The sequence below is a fragment of the Malaya genurostris genome, chromosome 2, assembly GCF_030247185.1.
Source record: "Malaya genurostris strain Urasoe2022 chromosome 2, Malgen_1.1, whole genome shotgun sequence".
NCBI lineage: Eukaryota > Metazoa > Arthropoda > Insecta > Diptera > Culicidae > Malaya > Malaya genurostris.
Genome location: NC_080571.1, coordinates 195,610,920 through 195,625,667, shown reverse-complemented (window position 1 = coordinate 195,625,667; position 14,748 = coordinate 195,610,920). Strand labels below are relative to the sequence as shown.

General features: G+C 37.6%; 1 protein-coding gene across 4 annotated transcripts in view; it reads left to right on the top strand.

The window, feature by feature from the left end:
- Nucleotides 1-14,748, top strand: part of LOC131433131 (protein outspread) — a 416,778-nt gene that overhangs the window by 382,492 nt on the left and 19,538 nt on the right. The window lies entirely within an intron of this gene.

Here is a 14,748-nt window from a genome sequence, read left to right as displayed (position 1 = left end):
TGAGTTTTAATTGTGTGTTTTAAACTTGTGTAGATTGTGTTATAAGTGTTCAAATCGTTGGAATTTGAAAATTTCCGTAATAGGCAAGAGAACTTTGTTATCGTTCCGAAACGAAGTTGCAAGTTTTATAAGATCATGGTGAACAGTCGAGTAGGTAGCAGTAGTGAGCTCTTTATTTACAACATTTAGCAAATCAAAAGTTTACAGATCTTAGAAAAATTTTATTCGAGCCTGTATATCTGTTTTCTGTAATAACACTACCACACATATCAAAATCGGCGAATTTGAATAAATAAAATCCTGTTTAATACCACCTAAAGCTTGCTTCATTTGGAATTGGAACAAACTTTTGCTCATATTGTGGCGCTCCTGGTGGACGGATTTGGAAGCTCTTGGCGCCCACGTGTCGGGAATTTTGTCAGCTTCACGTATGATTTTTGACATTCCGAAAATCGACTGTACTTTGTAAACAATCAACATGGAAGCCGAAAGAAGGAAAAAAATTGTGCACAGTTTTTTGGAAAATCCATTGTGGTCTGCATCTATGCTAGCTAAACAGCTGAAATTGCCCAGAAATACCGTATGGCGCGTTATCAAACGGTATAAGAAAACATTGACGATGATTCGGAAGCCTCAAGCCGATCGTCGGAGTCGAACTGACGACCGGAAATTGCGTGGTAAGATTTTGAAGACGATTAAGAGGAATCCTAATCTGTCGGACCGTGATTTGGTCAGAAAATTCGGTGCTGCCCATAGTACCGTGAGGAGAACTCGACTCCGGGAAGGAATCAACTCGTATCGAGCTAGCAAACAGCCAAATCGGACCATGAAACAGAATAGTGTGGTCAAAATTCGTGCTCGGAAACTATATGACCAGGTGCTGACCAAGTTCAACGGGTGTCTTCTGATGGACGATGAAACCTGTGTCAAGGCTGACTTCGGTCAAATCCCAGGTCAAAAATTTTACTTGGCAACGGCTCGGGGGGATGTTCCAGCCAAATTTAAATTTGTTTTTGCCGACAAATTTGCAAGAAAATTTATGATTTGGCCGGGCATTTGCAGCTGCGGCAAAAAAACGAAAGTTTTCGTTACAAATAAGACAAATGACATCGGAACTATACCAAAAAGAGTGTCTCCAAAAACGAATTTTGCCGTTCATTCGATCCCACGACCATCCTGTAATGTTTTGGCCAGATTTGGCAAGCTGTCATTACAGCAAAGCCGTTTAAGAATGGTATGCAGAGTAAGTGGTCCAGTTTGTTCCGAAAAACCTTAACCCACTCAACTGCCCCCAGTTCCGCCCTATTGAGAAATACTGGGCAATCATGAAGAGGAGACTCAAGGCAAAGGGAAACGTTGTCAAAGACATCAATCAGATGACGACCTGGTGGAATAAGATAGCTAAAACGATGGACGAAGAAGGTGTGCGCCGCCTACTAAGCCGTGTTACAGGAAAAATTGGAGAATTCCTTCAAAACCGTGACGAATAATTTTATCCGTATTTTTTCTTAAAAGTATGAAGAAAACGCTACATTTGTATAAAAAAAGATCTTGAATACAATAATAAATAACTGAAATACAGGCAATTGTCTTTGTTCCAATTCTATTTGAAGCAAGCTTTAGTGGAGTAATGATGGCTTTCTCATATTTCACATATTCTCATATGTAAATGTTTTCTATTCTTCAAAACAAATTCTTTGATGCTTGAAAAACAAAAAGGATTGGACCACAAACTAGTATGACCTACAAAGTGAATCGGTATTATTATCGGAAGTACCTGCAATAGTGAGTCCTACTATTGAAGGTACTTCCGAAACTGAAATCCAGGAACCGGTATAATCGAAGTCGGTTTAAGATAAGGGACAGGGATCCATTTTTGAGTCTATGGCTATTTTCGGTCGTTAATCGAAAACCGAGAACCAGAAAAACCGAACTTAATTTTGTATTGACCGTCTACTGACAATGACTACCGATTGAAATAGTTTTGAGGCAAGATTAGAAATTATTTTACGTGTTTTACTTTACGCTGCTTTTAGTGATATATTCGAACAATCTTTACCCTGTAAATCCGGAACCGGAAGTCAGATCCGGATGACATTCAGGAATTCAATATGGGATCATAAGACTTTTTATTATAACCTGAATTAGTGCAAATCGGTTAAGCCATCGCTTAGAAAAGTGAGGCAGATCCACCTTGGAATTTATAACCACTATTTCCAGTGCTTCCGGAATCGGAAACCGGAAACCAGGATTTCTATATAAACGACATTTAAAGCTGTCTAGTAGCCCATGTACACTAAGACAATTGGCAGATGATGGCATGGTTTCAGTTACTGGACCCAAAGCTATTGATCTGCAAAAACCATTGCAAGATACCTTAGATAACTTGTCCGTTTGGGCTGTTCATCTGGGTATCGAATTCTCTGCGGAGAAAACAGAGTTGGTCGTTTTTTCAAGAAAGCATGATCCCGCGCAGCTTCAGCTTCATATGATGGGAAGAATGATTCAACAGGGTTTGACTTTCAAATACCTCGGGGTGTGGTTTGATTAGAAATGCACGTGGGGAGGACACACTAGGTAGCTGATAACAAAATACCAACAAAGAGTAAAGTTTCTTTGAACAATAACAGGATCTTGGTGGGGTGCTCATCCGGAAGATCTAATAAAATTGTATCAGACAACGATACTTTCAGTGATGGAATATGGATTAGAGATGGGCAAAACAGTTCAATTCAAAGAACCTTTCAGTGATGCAAAGTTCTACTGAAAGAACTAGTTCTCCAGAGCCGTTCGTTCGTTCTTTTCATAGTTGGCTTGTTTGTTCAAAGACTAAACGAGAACTTAGTGTTGTTAGGTTAGGCGAGCAAAAAAAAGGTCCCACGAATAAGAACTGAGCTTTCGTGATGCAGTTTTCTTATTACAGAACTATCGTTCTCGAAAAATGGTTTAGCGAGCAAAAAAAAGGTCCCATTGAACTGAGGAACTGAGGAACTACCGTTTTCGAAAAAATACCCATCTTTAATATGAATGCGTTTGTTTTCGTTCCGCTGCAAACTCTCATATTATCAAATTAGAGCGAATTCAGTATTGTTGTTTACGAATTGCCTTAGGCTGCATGCATTCGACACATACAATGAGTCTCGCAGTTCTGGTGAGAGTTCTTCCCTTGAAAGATCGTTTTTGGGAGCTTTCATCGCGACTGCTAATAAGATTTGAGGTATTGAATCCCCTGGTTATTAGTAACTTCGAAAAACTAGTCGAGCTTCAATCTCAAACAAGATTTATGACAGTATATTTCAACCATATGTCACAGGAAATCAACCCTTCAAGATATATTCCTATCCGTGTCAGCCTCCTAAATGTTTCTGACTCAACGTTATTTTTCGACACATCCATGCAGCGCGAAGTGCGTGAAATCCCGGAACACCTACGCTCGATGGTAATCCCAAAAATATTTACAAATAAGTTCAGGCATATTGACTCTGAGAAAATATTTTACACGGACGGGTCACGAATTGAAGAGGCTTCCGAGTTTGGTATATTCAACAATAATGTTTCGGCTTCATTTAGGCTTCAAGAACCTGCATCTGTTTATATAGCAGAGTTAGCAGCAGTTCATTATAGTTTGAGTGTAATCGTCACATTATCTCCAAACCATTATTATCTCTTCACAGATAGTCTGAGTGCAATTGAAGCCATTCGCTCAAACGCTGCTGGCAAAAATGGACTCTCCGAGACTAATCATTGTGCTTGTGGCGAAGGCTATCGCGATATTGATCATGTCGTTTGGACATGCGTGGAGTATCGTGATGTCAGATCTCAACTAATAAATGCTTTGCGAACCCAATGTAGACCATCCAATGTCCTAGTTCGAGACATTCTTACTTGTCGTGACCTTTCTTACATGAAACTTCTTTATCATTTCATAAAGACAATTGAAGTTTCAATTTAATAATTGACCCTTTTGAGACTTATTTCTGACTCATACTGCGTCCATTAGCTCATACAATAGCAAAATTTTAATAAAAATGATGTGCTGAAACAAACTCGAAATAGGTTATGAAATCAACAACAAAATGTATAAAAATTTCAGCTTATTTTATAATTCATAGCAGTTAATCGTTTGGTTCAAATAATATGATATTTAAGAATAAAAGGAATATGTTTTATTAAACTCAAATCGTTGTGACTTTATTAGTATTAGGATAAGAATTCTATGTAAAAGTGATCCTACGGCGAAGAAAAACTTATGTAAATTGCCTTAAGAAATAAACGTATTTATGGAAAATCAATAGTATATTCTACCCCAGTTTTCTTCAACCATAAACCTAATCTACTCCGATTACTCCTTTTTCGGAATCTTCGAATACCGGTAGATACTAAGTAGTAGTAGGTTTGATAGACCACTGACCGTTTTGTTGTTTTAAACATTTGAGAACCAAGCAAGCATTGCTCTAATTAGCCATTCAAAGCAAAAGCGAAACTGTAAGACCACGCGAACCTATATAAATAAATGAAATTATTGCTAAAACTTGAAGGTCAAAGAAACATAATTTATTATCATTTAGGGGTTTTGTTGATTTGTGCAAAAAGCACATATTTTGTTTCTATTTCTTCGCGTTTCGCCTTCGGCTCGTCAGTGCTTAAAGCAGTTCAAATTGAACTGCCATCTCGTTCGTAGCAGTTCAACTTAAACCGCTAAGCAGACGCAAAGTTTGCACTACTTATGCAACCCTCAAACAATATTGCACAAGTGCTATATTATTTCTGACGTCTCAGGCGTAAACGAGTGACGGCTTGTTACTGGCCGTCGAAGAATGTGAACATTTAGGGGTTTTGTTAGTTTGTGCAAGAAGCACATATTTTGTTTCTATTTCTTCGCGTTCTCGCGTTTTTTATTATGTGAAACATAATATTAATAAACAGATATTTATGCAAAAAAAAAGTTAAAGCTTCTGTCTCACATTTAAATAATCTGTCAATAAATCAATAGGAAAACATGTAACATCCAATGGAAAAATGTATCTTAGCTGAGTGTAGAAGCAATGAAATCAGCATTTAAGTGAATTTACACGTGAAATACATGTAACCCCTTAACGCTCAAGGGAAATTTGTTTCCCTTCTATAAAAATCGTTATAGATACTTCAATTACTATTAAATCGATGCTTTTTTACTGAGTGGTAAAGAAAACTTATTTCCAAGGCGACAAATGTGTTTCTGAACGAATAAGTAAAACGAACTATCAATCTTTATTGCACTAAAAAAGTTTGTGCAAAATGACGTATAGAAAATAGAACACATAATAAATGTGTTATGTGCAACGTCCACAAGTACATGAAATCGTTTCGTAGAGTGCCATAACTAACTATTTATTTTACTATTCAGATAATTAAAGCAATACATTAAATTACGATATAATAAACCCAACTCTTCTTTTATTTATTTCTGAGAATCATAGGGAAAAATATTTCCCATGAAATTATAGGAAACTTATGCACCCTGCTATGTTTTTCTAGTGATATTCTCCTAATTTACACCCCCAATAACTAAAATATTGTCTTGTACTGACATATTTCGTCCTGCACATATTTATTTATTTAGGAACAAGGGAAAAGTCCGCTGAAGCTGAGATTCTCCTTCTCCACCAGGCATACAACCTTCTCATCTTTTGTATCAACAGATTACATTTGTCCAAATGATACATAACCAAATCTTTAATTACCCTTATTTAAGTTACAACGCTAACTAACAACTATTCATATCGACTAATTATCTTAACAAAACTAGCGGGATAAGATTCGGAGAAGACGGTGTTTAATAGTGTTAAGAGAGAAATTGAAATCAAATTCGTCAGAGCAAATATTGAATACGCGACACATACAGGAAAACGATTCATTAAATCCATCCATCCATTCATAGTTAGTACTAGCACGAGGAATTCTGAAAAAAGTATTGAACCGCAAATTATGCCGATGAATGTCAAAACTTAGCTGTTGTAGGAGATCTGAACAATCAATTCGAGATTGGATTAAGTCCGCGACGAAAACAGCTTTTAGTGTATCTCGCGAGCAGATAATAAATCGAGGTGTATGACCCTACATCGATTTTCGTAGCTTGTAAAATTCAATGAATCTCTCCAAGGCAGTCGACGCGAAGCAAAACGAATGAACTTGCGATGAACTGCAATCTATTTTCGGCTATAGTTTTTGTGTGTCTCATTTCTCGAAAGGACAATGTATGGAACACTTGTAGAACTAATTTGATATTATTATTTTGCTAAAGGAAGTATTTTGATACGTTAAGGCGTTTAAGAGTTATGAAATGTTTTTGAGATTTTTGAAGGTATTTTTAAGATTAATTTAAATAAGTTAAAAAATAACACCCTTCCAATTTTCTCTTAAATTTTTACCTTTCAGGAACCGCATAGGATACATTTTTATCAATCTGGCATCTAAGGAATATTTATATTTGAAGTTTGACTAGTTTTTGATGAAAAAGCAATCATAACATTCTACTCGTAGCTCATATAAAAAGCTTAATTCAGCGAAATTATGCGCTGTAATAAGTTCAAAAACTCTTTTCAAGACAACTTTTCCATAGAACGTTTCACAAAAAAGTTAGAAAAAAATGGTGATTTTTCAGGAGTCACCCTTGGAGTCAATTGTGAAAAATTGATGTAACTCGATCAAATGAAAAGCCAAAGAGGTGCTTTTTTTCTAAAAAGTTGCTCAAAATAAAATTTGATTACAAACAACTTTTGTGAAGACGCCAATTACAAAAAACTAATATTTAATAGTGAAAATATTTTTGTCGCGCTAATTTCCCGTTTCGGACCATAGTGCAGTGTTGAGGGGAGCGGGTCATTGCGCCGAGAGCCATTTCGCCGAAAGTAGTTTCGCCGCCCACCCGCCGTCGGAAGCGGCGGCCTCTTGCATACAAATCTGTAACCGCCTCGTTTGCCTGGTCTACCCAAAGCTAGGTTTCTTTGCTTTAGTTAGGTCCGAACGAGCGGTAGCGAGGTCGGACAGCACACGAATCAAATCGATGTGGCCAAGCCGCATTAGATATTTTTTATTTAGTAAACGGAAAATACCACATACATTTTCGTGGTAGATACCTATGGAATTGCTTTGATGATTAGTACTCAACAAGTTTCTTTGAGAACTCCGTTCTGAGGTTCATCCATCAATCTTTATTCAAGAAGTACAATTGTAGGTCAACAAAACGGGCGTTAACGTTTTCATCTTTAATTTGTCTTTATTTTAGATCGATTCCCATTACAATTTTAAGACAATTGCAGGAATCGGCGAAATGACCCTTTCGGCGAAATGACTTTCGGCGAAACGGCTTTCGGCGAAATGGCTTTCGGCGACATGACCCAGATCCGTGTTGAGTGAACAAGATCGCAATATAACGATTTCAGACAGTTATTGAAATTTTTTGAAATGCGAATGAAAACTAGAATCTTGAATATTTTAGAGAGGGTATATTCTATGTCATCTTTGAAACTAAATTTTGAATCCAATAACACTCCTAGATCCTTGATTGATGACTCCCGTTTTAGTACCGCTTGCGAAATAGTGTAATCATACGTGATCGTGATTCGTTTACGTGAGAAGGAGATTTGGAGGCGTTCAGTACCATTCTGTAAACGTTGCACCAGTTAGAAAATACATTCAATAGTGACTGCAAGAAATTTGAGTTTTTCAGATCTTTGATGAGATAGAACTGCTTGAAATCATCGGCAAATGTTAATCTTGTCGAATGCAGCAGTGAAATCCGTATAGATGGCATCAATTTGATGTTGCGCTTGCAATAATCGAAGGATATATTATGTATATGAAACAAGATTTGTGGACGTAGATCGTTTAGGCATGAAATCGTGTTGAGTATTAAATATGTAACTAGAGCAGTTGTGTTTTATGAAGTCCAGTACTATTATTTCAAATAGTTTTGAAGTAGAACATAATGCGGCATTTCCTTATTAGTTTGAAATGAGGGATTTATCGCCTTTCTTATAAACGAGAAAAACGTAAGAGTTTTTCCAAGATTCGGGAAAAAATCAAATTTGGAGAGATAGGTTGAACAACTTTGTCAAAGGTATAAGGAGACTTCTGCAGCATTTCTTCCACACTAATGACGGAATACCACCAGGGCCGGAACTTAATGATGATTTCAGTTTCAAAAATGCATTGCTAGTAACCAAGAGAATATCCTACTTAGACAAAGTTTTTCCGGAGAAAACACTGCTAAAGTAGTTGCGGAATAGGTTACAAACACCAGCATCGAATATCGTAGCATCCAATTCACCAAAGAGCCAAAGAACCAAAGTTCTTATTAACTTGGGTTAAAACTGTTTAAAATTAAAATGGTAATGTTGAAGGAAATCCAAACAATCTTTTTTGCTCCTATTCAATATTCAAAGAAAAGTTTTTTGAAGAATCTCTTAGTAATATTAATGAAATCATGAGTTGTATGAGAAAAGCATTATAGCACCATTAGGTGGATTAAAACAGATTTTTATTAGATCATACACATATTGTCATCCAGTATCCACGTTACGGTTCCCATCACCAAAGTATTCTTATTTGAATTTAACGTAGCATCATATTATTATTACGCCACCAATGATCCAAATGTTGGTAGCCCCGAGGTATAAGTAATCAACCAAGAATAATATATGTTATCTCTTTTGTGCATAAATCAAGTATGTACTCTATTCCATACTATACGAGAACTTTAATAATGAAATTGAAATTCAAGGACCCATTAATAATAACTTCTTCATTCCATTACAATAAAATCCACGACGCCTCTCAATTTTTTTCCCTAATGCAAAAGTACTGCACTTCCAGCAATTTTCGTATCTTGTTCTAGTATTTTTTATTTAAATGTAGTCAGGTGAGTTGGACTCTGTGTTAACCTTGTTCTTGACTTGTCTCTGGTACTCGGCAAGTAATGCACTGCACTACAACGACAAACAGGTCACAATCAAAGAGGCAGAACCGCGAGCACTAATTTTATATGGTCATTGGATTGCCTTCTTCAGTTTTGCTGATGGTATGAACCGGACCGTACGGGGAAGACTCGGTCGAGATATTGCAAGGCGACATGATTTTAACAAGCCAATAAAAGGCACGTACACTCGTGTATAGCACGTAAATTATGCTTTATTCCACTTGTTAACATCATTATAAGGAATAGTGCATATAAGCCGGTACGGTGCATTGGCGCAAGGCGAGGCCAGAACTTGCACGAGAACCAGAACGAAAACCTGAACCATGTGCCGTCATCGCTCAGACACGGTGGAATATGAATTAATTCATTTTTCATGGGCTCCCTTATGATGCATATGTTTTTACGTTTTATTTGCTTTATGGGTTCTACCCATTCGTGATACCTCCGAGATCAGGGAAGCTGGAAACACTCGATTGAATGCACAGTTTCTCTTGCCTCGGTGGCAATCAAATACACTGGAAGCATTTCGCGACAGTGCTTTGAATAAGTTTTTAGTACTATATTTGCATCATCATGATGAGTTATGAGAAACGTGATAATGCCTTGCCAGTCCTTCAGGTGGTGCCCGGCAATTTATTATGACGACCTTCAGCTAAGGTTGTTCATAAAAAGTCGTTGAAAATAACGGCTAGTCGTGCGAACAATGACAATTGCGGGAAAACTTTGTGTACTACGAGATGTAAAAAGTCACACAGTTATTTATAATTAAACGCATCCATTTTTTACGGATGGTAGTAAGATCTAGTAGGTAGTAACTCTAATATAAACCAAGATAGTTGTGATAGAGTGTAATGCTGCGTATTTTTTCAAACCAATTTTACCAATGATATTGCTTGCTAGGTCCAAAGCAAACATATTAGCTCCAATTAAATCGCGATACATGTATTAAAGAATGAGGGACCAGCTAAATTATTGGGTGGGTTAATTAATTAGATGGTTTTTGGTAAAACTACCCTGCATTCTAATCGACAATTGAAATCGTATGAATAAATGCTTCCAATTGATGATTGACACTTGGCTTGTACATGTGTAGCAATGCTACACTAGTGCTAAAATAGGATTTTCTCCCTTCACAGGTAACTCAACCTTCGACTAAACATCGATTAATAAATTTACCGGCATGTTTACCAAACGATCAACCGTCGTGCCCCGGCTTCCAGATAATGATCACTCGTGTGATTTATAGCATGTGGCCAGACAAACGCTGCCAGTAAATATTGTAAAAACCTAGCGGGGGCGTTAAGAAGCCGGTTCGATGTGATCGCATATTTCAATTAATATTTGTTTTATTGAAAATGCTTCAACAAAAATATTTATAGCGCAGTATTCAAATGCGACCGGTGACTTAACGTACACCTTTCAGTACTGCGGCGTTTCACGATATTCTTGATTGTTAAGCTAGCTCAAACGCCCAGATTAGCCTGCCGAGCGCTAGATTTCAATATAAATTGGTCAGCTTTCCTCCGGTGGTCATGCTAAAAATAACAGTCCCAACTAGGGAGGATATGCCGCCACGGGTCTAGCCAACCATTGCGTTGTGGGAGGTTGGGAATTATCCCCATCGAATTTACATTTTTATGAATTGTCGGTACCTGAGCTAAACCAACTACAGATCGTTGTCCGGTGTGGCTAAATGAAAAATAACGATGGATGCATTCACGTAGCTCGTCAATAATCCTATTATTATTTCGTTCGATTCAACGTACACTTCTAACTTCTGACAATTTTTGTATTTCTAAGGTGAATACACTTTAATGGCGTCTTGAACGCATACATCACCACATGAACTAATCGGCTTTAAATTAAGAACAAAACAAAAACAAAATTTCAATATTTGTTAAAAACGTTCATGAAACATAATTCTTCTCGCAGATAATATAAGTACTGTCTCGAAACTCGGAGCTCTGCTGTACCAACTAATTTATTCAAAAACTGACTTTAGAGTTTTTAATGAAGACTATGTCATTGTTTCGCTACATATAATGAACGTTTTGCTTAAATACGTAGTAAATCTAGTTTCAATAAGTGATATAAACAAAATAGAAATTTATATATCAATATGTCTCAGGAATCCTTCGAAAACTCCGGCTAAGGCCCCACATTTTCTGTCCGGTTTCGCACAGATAATATATTTTCGAGACGCAATAATAATCGTGAAACTCAATAATCACTGGATTCAGAACTATATGAACTTTCAAAACCACTAAGCAGACTGTCGTTACTAGAGATGGGCAATTCGTTCGCGAACGGTTCAAAAGAGTCGTTACCATGCACTGACATCAAATTTAGCCGAAAATTCAGAAAATTTCGAAAAAAAATCAGTATGCTCGTTTAGACATGTACACGATAGTAGGAATGGTACTCGGAAGCAGTGCTGTAAAACTTCATTCAATTCAATTGAAACTGAATGTGGAACACATTGACGATCTCTCTAATGCAGTAAACGTCACTCTCTGACACACACAATGTTTGCTGACGGCCCGAACGGGCAGCATTCAATTCATCACTCATTTCTCTTCAATCGAGGCTCAGTTTAACCACCGTCAGTTGAACTCTTGAAATGACAAAATATCTCTTTCAGTAGTGTGAGAGCGGCCTTCAAATGAGGTTCATGTAAACATTCGAATTGGGTCAAGAAAATAGATGAAAGACAAACCAGATAGCTGAAATATCAATCACAGAATACACATAAATTAATTGTTTTCTCCTTCAGTTTTCATTTTTAATACTTTACTCCATTTATAATTCTATTCGTTCGATTTTGCTTACTACCAAGAGCGAAGGCATTGAAGCAGGTATACTATTTGGCACTTGAAACTGAGCAAGCAAAACTTCAACTGACTAGATACGATTATTCAACTGACGATGAATTCCGGGAGCTTCACTTGAAAATGGCAGCAAAAGTCAAATGAATTAGTAGGGATATGCTGACTGTCAGCGGCCGAAAATTTCATTTTCATCTTATTTTATTCGATTGAAAATGAAATTTTACCGCACTGCTCGGAAGGCAAAGTATCGATACTTAGGGTATCGGGATAACAAAATTTTGGGTATCGATACAAGGTATTATTAGATGTACTGTATTTGAGGTTTCAAATGCAACAATTTTCTGTTTTCAAGAAATATTTCAGATAAATCACACGTCATATACCATTCGACTCAGCTCGACGAACTGAGCAAATGTCTGTGTGTGTGTTTGTCCGTGTGCGTGTGTGTGTGTGTGTGTGTGTGTGGGTATGTGTGTGTGTATGTAACAAAAATATGCACTCACTTTTTTCAGAGATGGCTAAACAGATTTTTACAAACAAAGATTCAAATGATAGGTCGCATAGTCTCATAGCCTGCTATTGAATTTCATTCCGATCCGACTTCCTGTTCTGGAGATATAGGATGATATGTACCAAAAAAAATAAAATAAATATACACTCACTTTTTTTAGAGATGGCTGAACCGATTTTCATAAACTAAGATTCAAATGAAAGGTGTTATGGTCCCATAGTTTGCTATTGAATTTCATTTGAATATGACTTCCGGTTCCGGAGTTATATGGTAATATGTGAAAATTTGAGAAAAAGTTTACACTCAATTATCTCTGGAACAACTCAACCAATTTTCAAAAACTAAGATTCAAATGAAAGGATCCGACTTTCGGTTCCGGAACTAAAGCGTGATAAGTGGAAAATTACCAATTTTATTAGTACCTTCCACGAACGATGGTTAAAAACAGGTACAAATCCCATAAAACTGTCTGATAAATTCTTCTAATTTACAGAGCTTGTTAGTTTGTGGGCATGAAAAATTAATTCGGCACTACTGGTCCCCTCTTTTCCTGTTCCGAGAGCACCGAAAGTGGAGAAGAAAAACTCCTAAAACTAAATTCACTTCGATTTCTCTGCGATGCTTGAACCGATTTTCACAAATCTTGATTTGAATTAAAGTTCATACTGTCTTTAAAGCTACTGTGAAATTTCATCCGGATCCGATTTCCGGTTCCGCAGTTACAGGGCGATGAGTGTCAAAGTTTTCAAATCGCCATATAGAGTGACAATATGTACAACACCGAAAGAAGAAGAAAACACAAAATGAACAAGGCGTGCTTTGTTCTATTTCTATTATTGCAGATAAATCACACGTTATTACATCGAAACGACGTATTGAGTACATTATATCACCTTAACTGAATACTGTACATATCTAATTCTGATATAAAATTATGTATCTTTTCGTGTAATATTACAACCTTTAGAACGACACCAAGATTGTTGTGACATTATATCGTAATCGCTGCAAATCAGTAGTGAGTAGTGATGTGCAACAATTTTGATGTAAGTTCACAAATGTGTTGGTGTCGTTCTAAAATTTGTAATATTACACGAAAAGATGCCTAATTTCCTATCAGAATGGTCTAATTATTACGGATCACATATTCGCGATAAGACAAGTACTCCAGAAGTGTCGTGAATACAACGTTCCCACGTACCCACCTATTCATTGACTTCAAAGCGGCATACGACACAATCGATCGAGAACAGCTATGGCAGATCATGCACGAATACGGTTTCCTGGATAAACTGACGCGATTGGTCAATGCAACGATGGATAGAGTGATGTGCTACGCCCGAGTATCTGGGACGCTCTCGAGTCCCTTCGAATCTCGGAGAGGGCTACGGCAAGGTGATGGACTCTCTTGTATCTTGTTCAATATTGCCTTGGAAGGTGTGATTCGAAGAGCGAGGATCAACACGAGTGGCACGATCTTCCGAAAGTCCGTACAACTTTTTGGCTTCGCTGACGATATTGATATTGACTGGCCATAAATGCGTCAAAAACAAAATACATGAGAGGAAGAGGCTCTAGAGAGGAAACACTACGAATATTGATAGACGGTGACGATATCGAGGTGGTTGACGAGTTCGTGTATTTGGGCTCACTGGTGACCGCCGACAATGACACCAGCAGAGAAATACAGAGACGTATTTTGGCAGGGAACCGTGTGTACTTTGAACTCAGAAAAACCCTTCGATCGAGAAAAGTACGCCACCGTACGAAATTGACCATCTACAAAACGCTCATTAGACCGGTTGTTCTCTATGGCCACGAGACCTGGACTATGTTGGCAGAGGACTATCGCGCCCTCAGTTTTTTTAAAGAAAGGTGCTGAGAACCATCTATGGCAGAGTGCAGATGGAAGACGGAACGTGGAGACGGCGTATAAATCACGAATTGCAACAGCTGCTAGGGGAATTACCCATCGTACGGACAGCTAAAAGCGTACGTCTACGATGGGCTGGGCATGTCATAAGGATGTCGGACGACAACACAGTGAAAATGGTTCTTGAATCTAATCCGACTGGTACAAGAAGAAGAGAAGCGCAGCGAGCAAGGTGGATCGATCCAGTGGAGGGTGATCTCAGAAACATCCGTGCCTTGAGTGGCTGGCGACGAGCAGCCATGGATCGAGTTATGTGGAGACGTATGCTTGATACATCAAAGGACACCCCAGGCCTATAGCTGTTAGATTGATTGATTGATGGTCTAATTATTCAGTCAAGCTGATGTAAACTACATAATACGTTGTTTTGATGTATAATAACGTGTGCATTATTTGCAATATTTCTTGAAAACAGAAAATTATTGCATTTGATGTTCAGTACGTCTAATTGAGATTGTTACAATTCTTTTTTTGCTGTGTCCAAACACCTTTCTGTACATCATAAAATAACGCCACA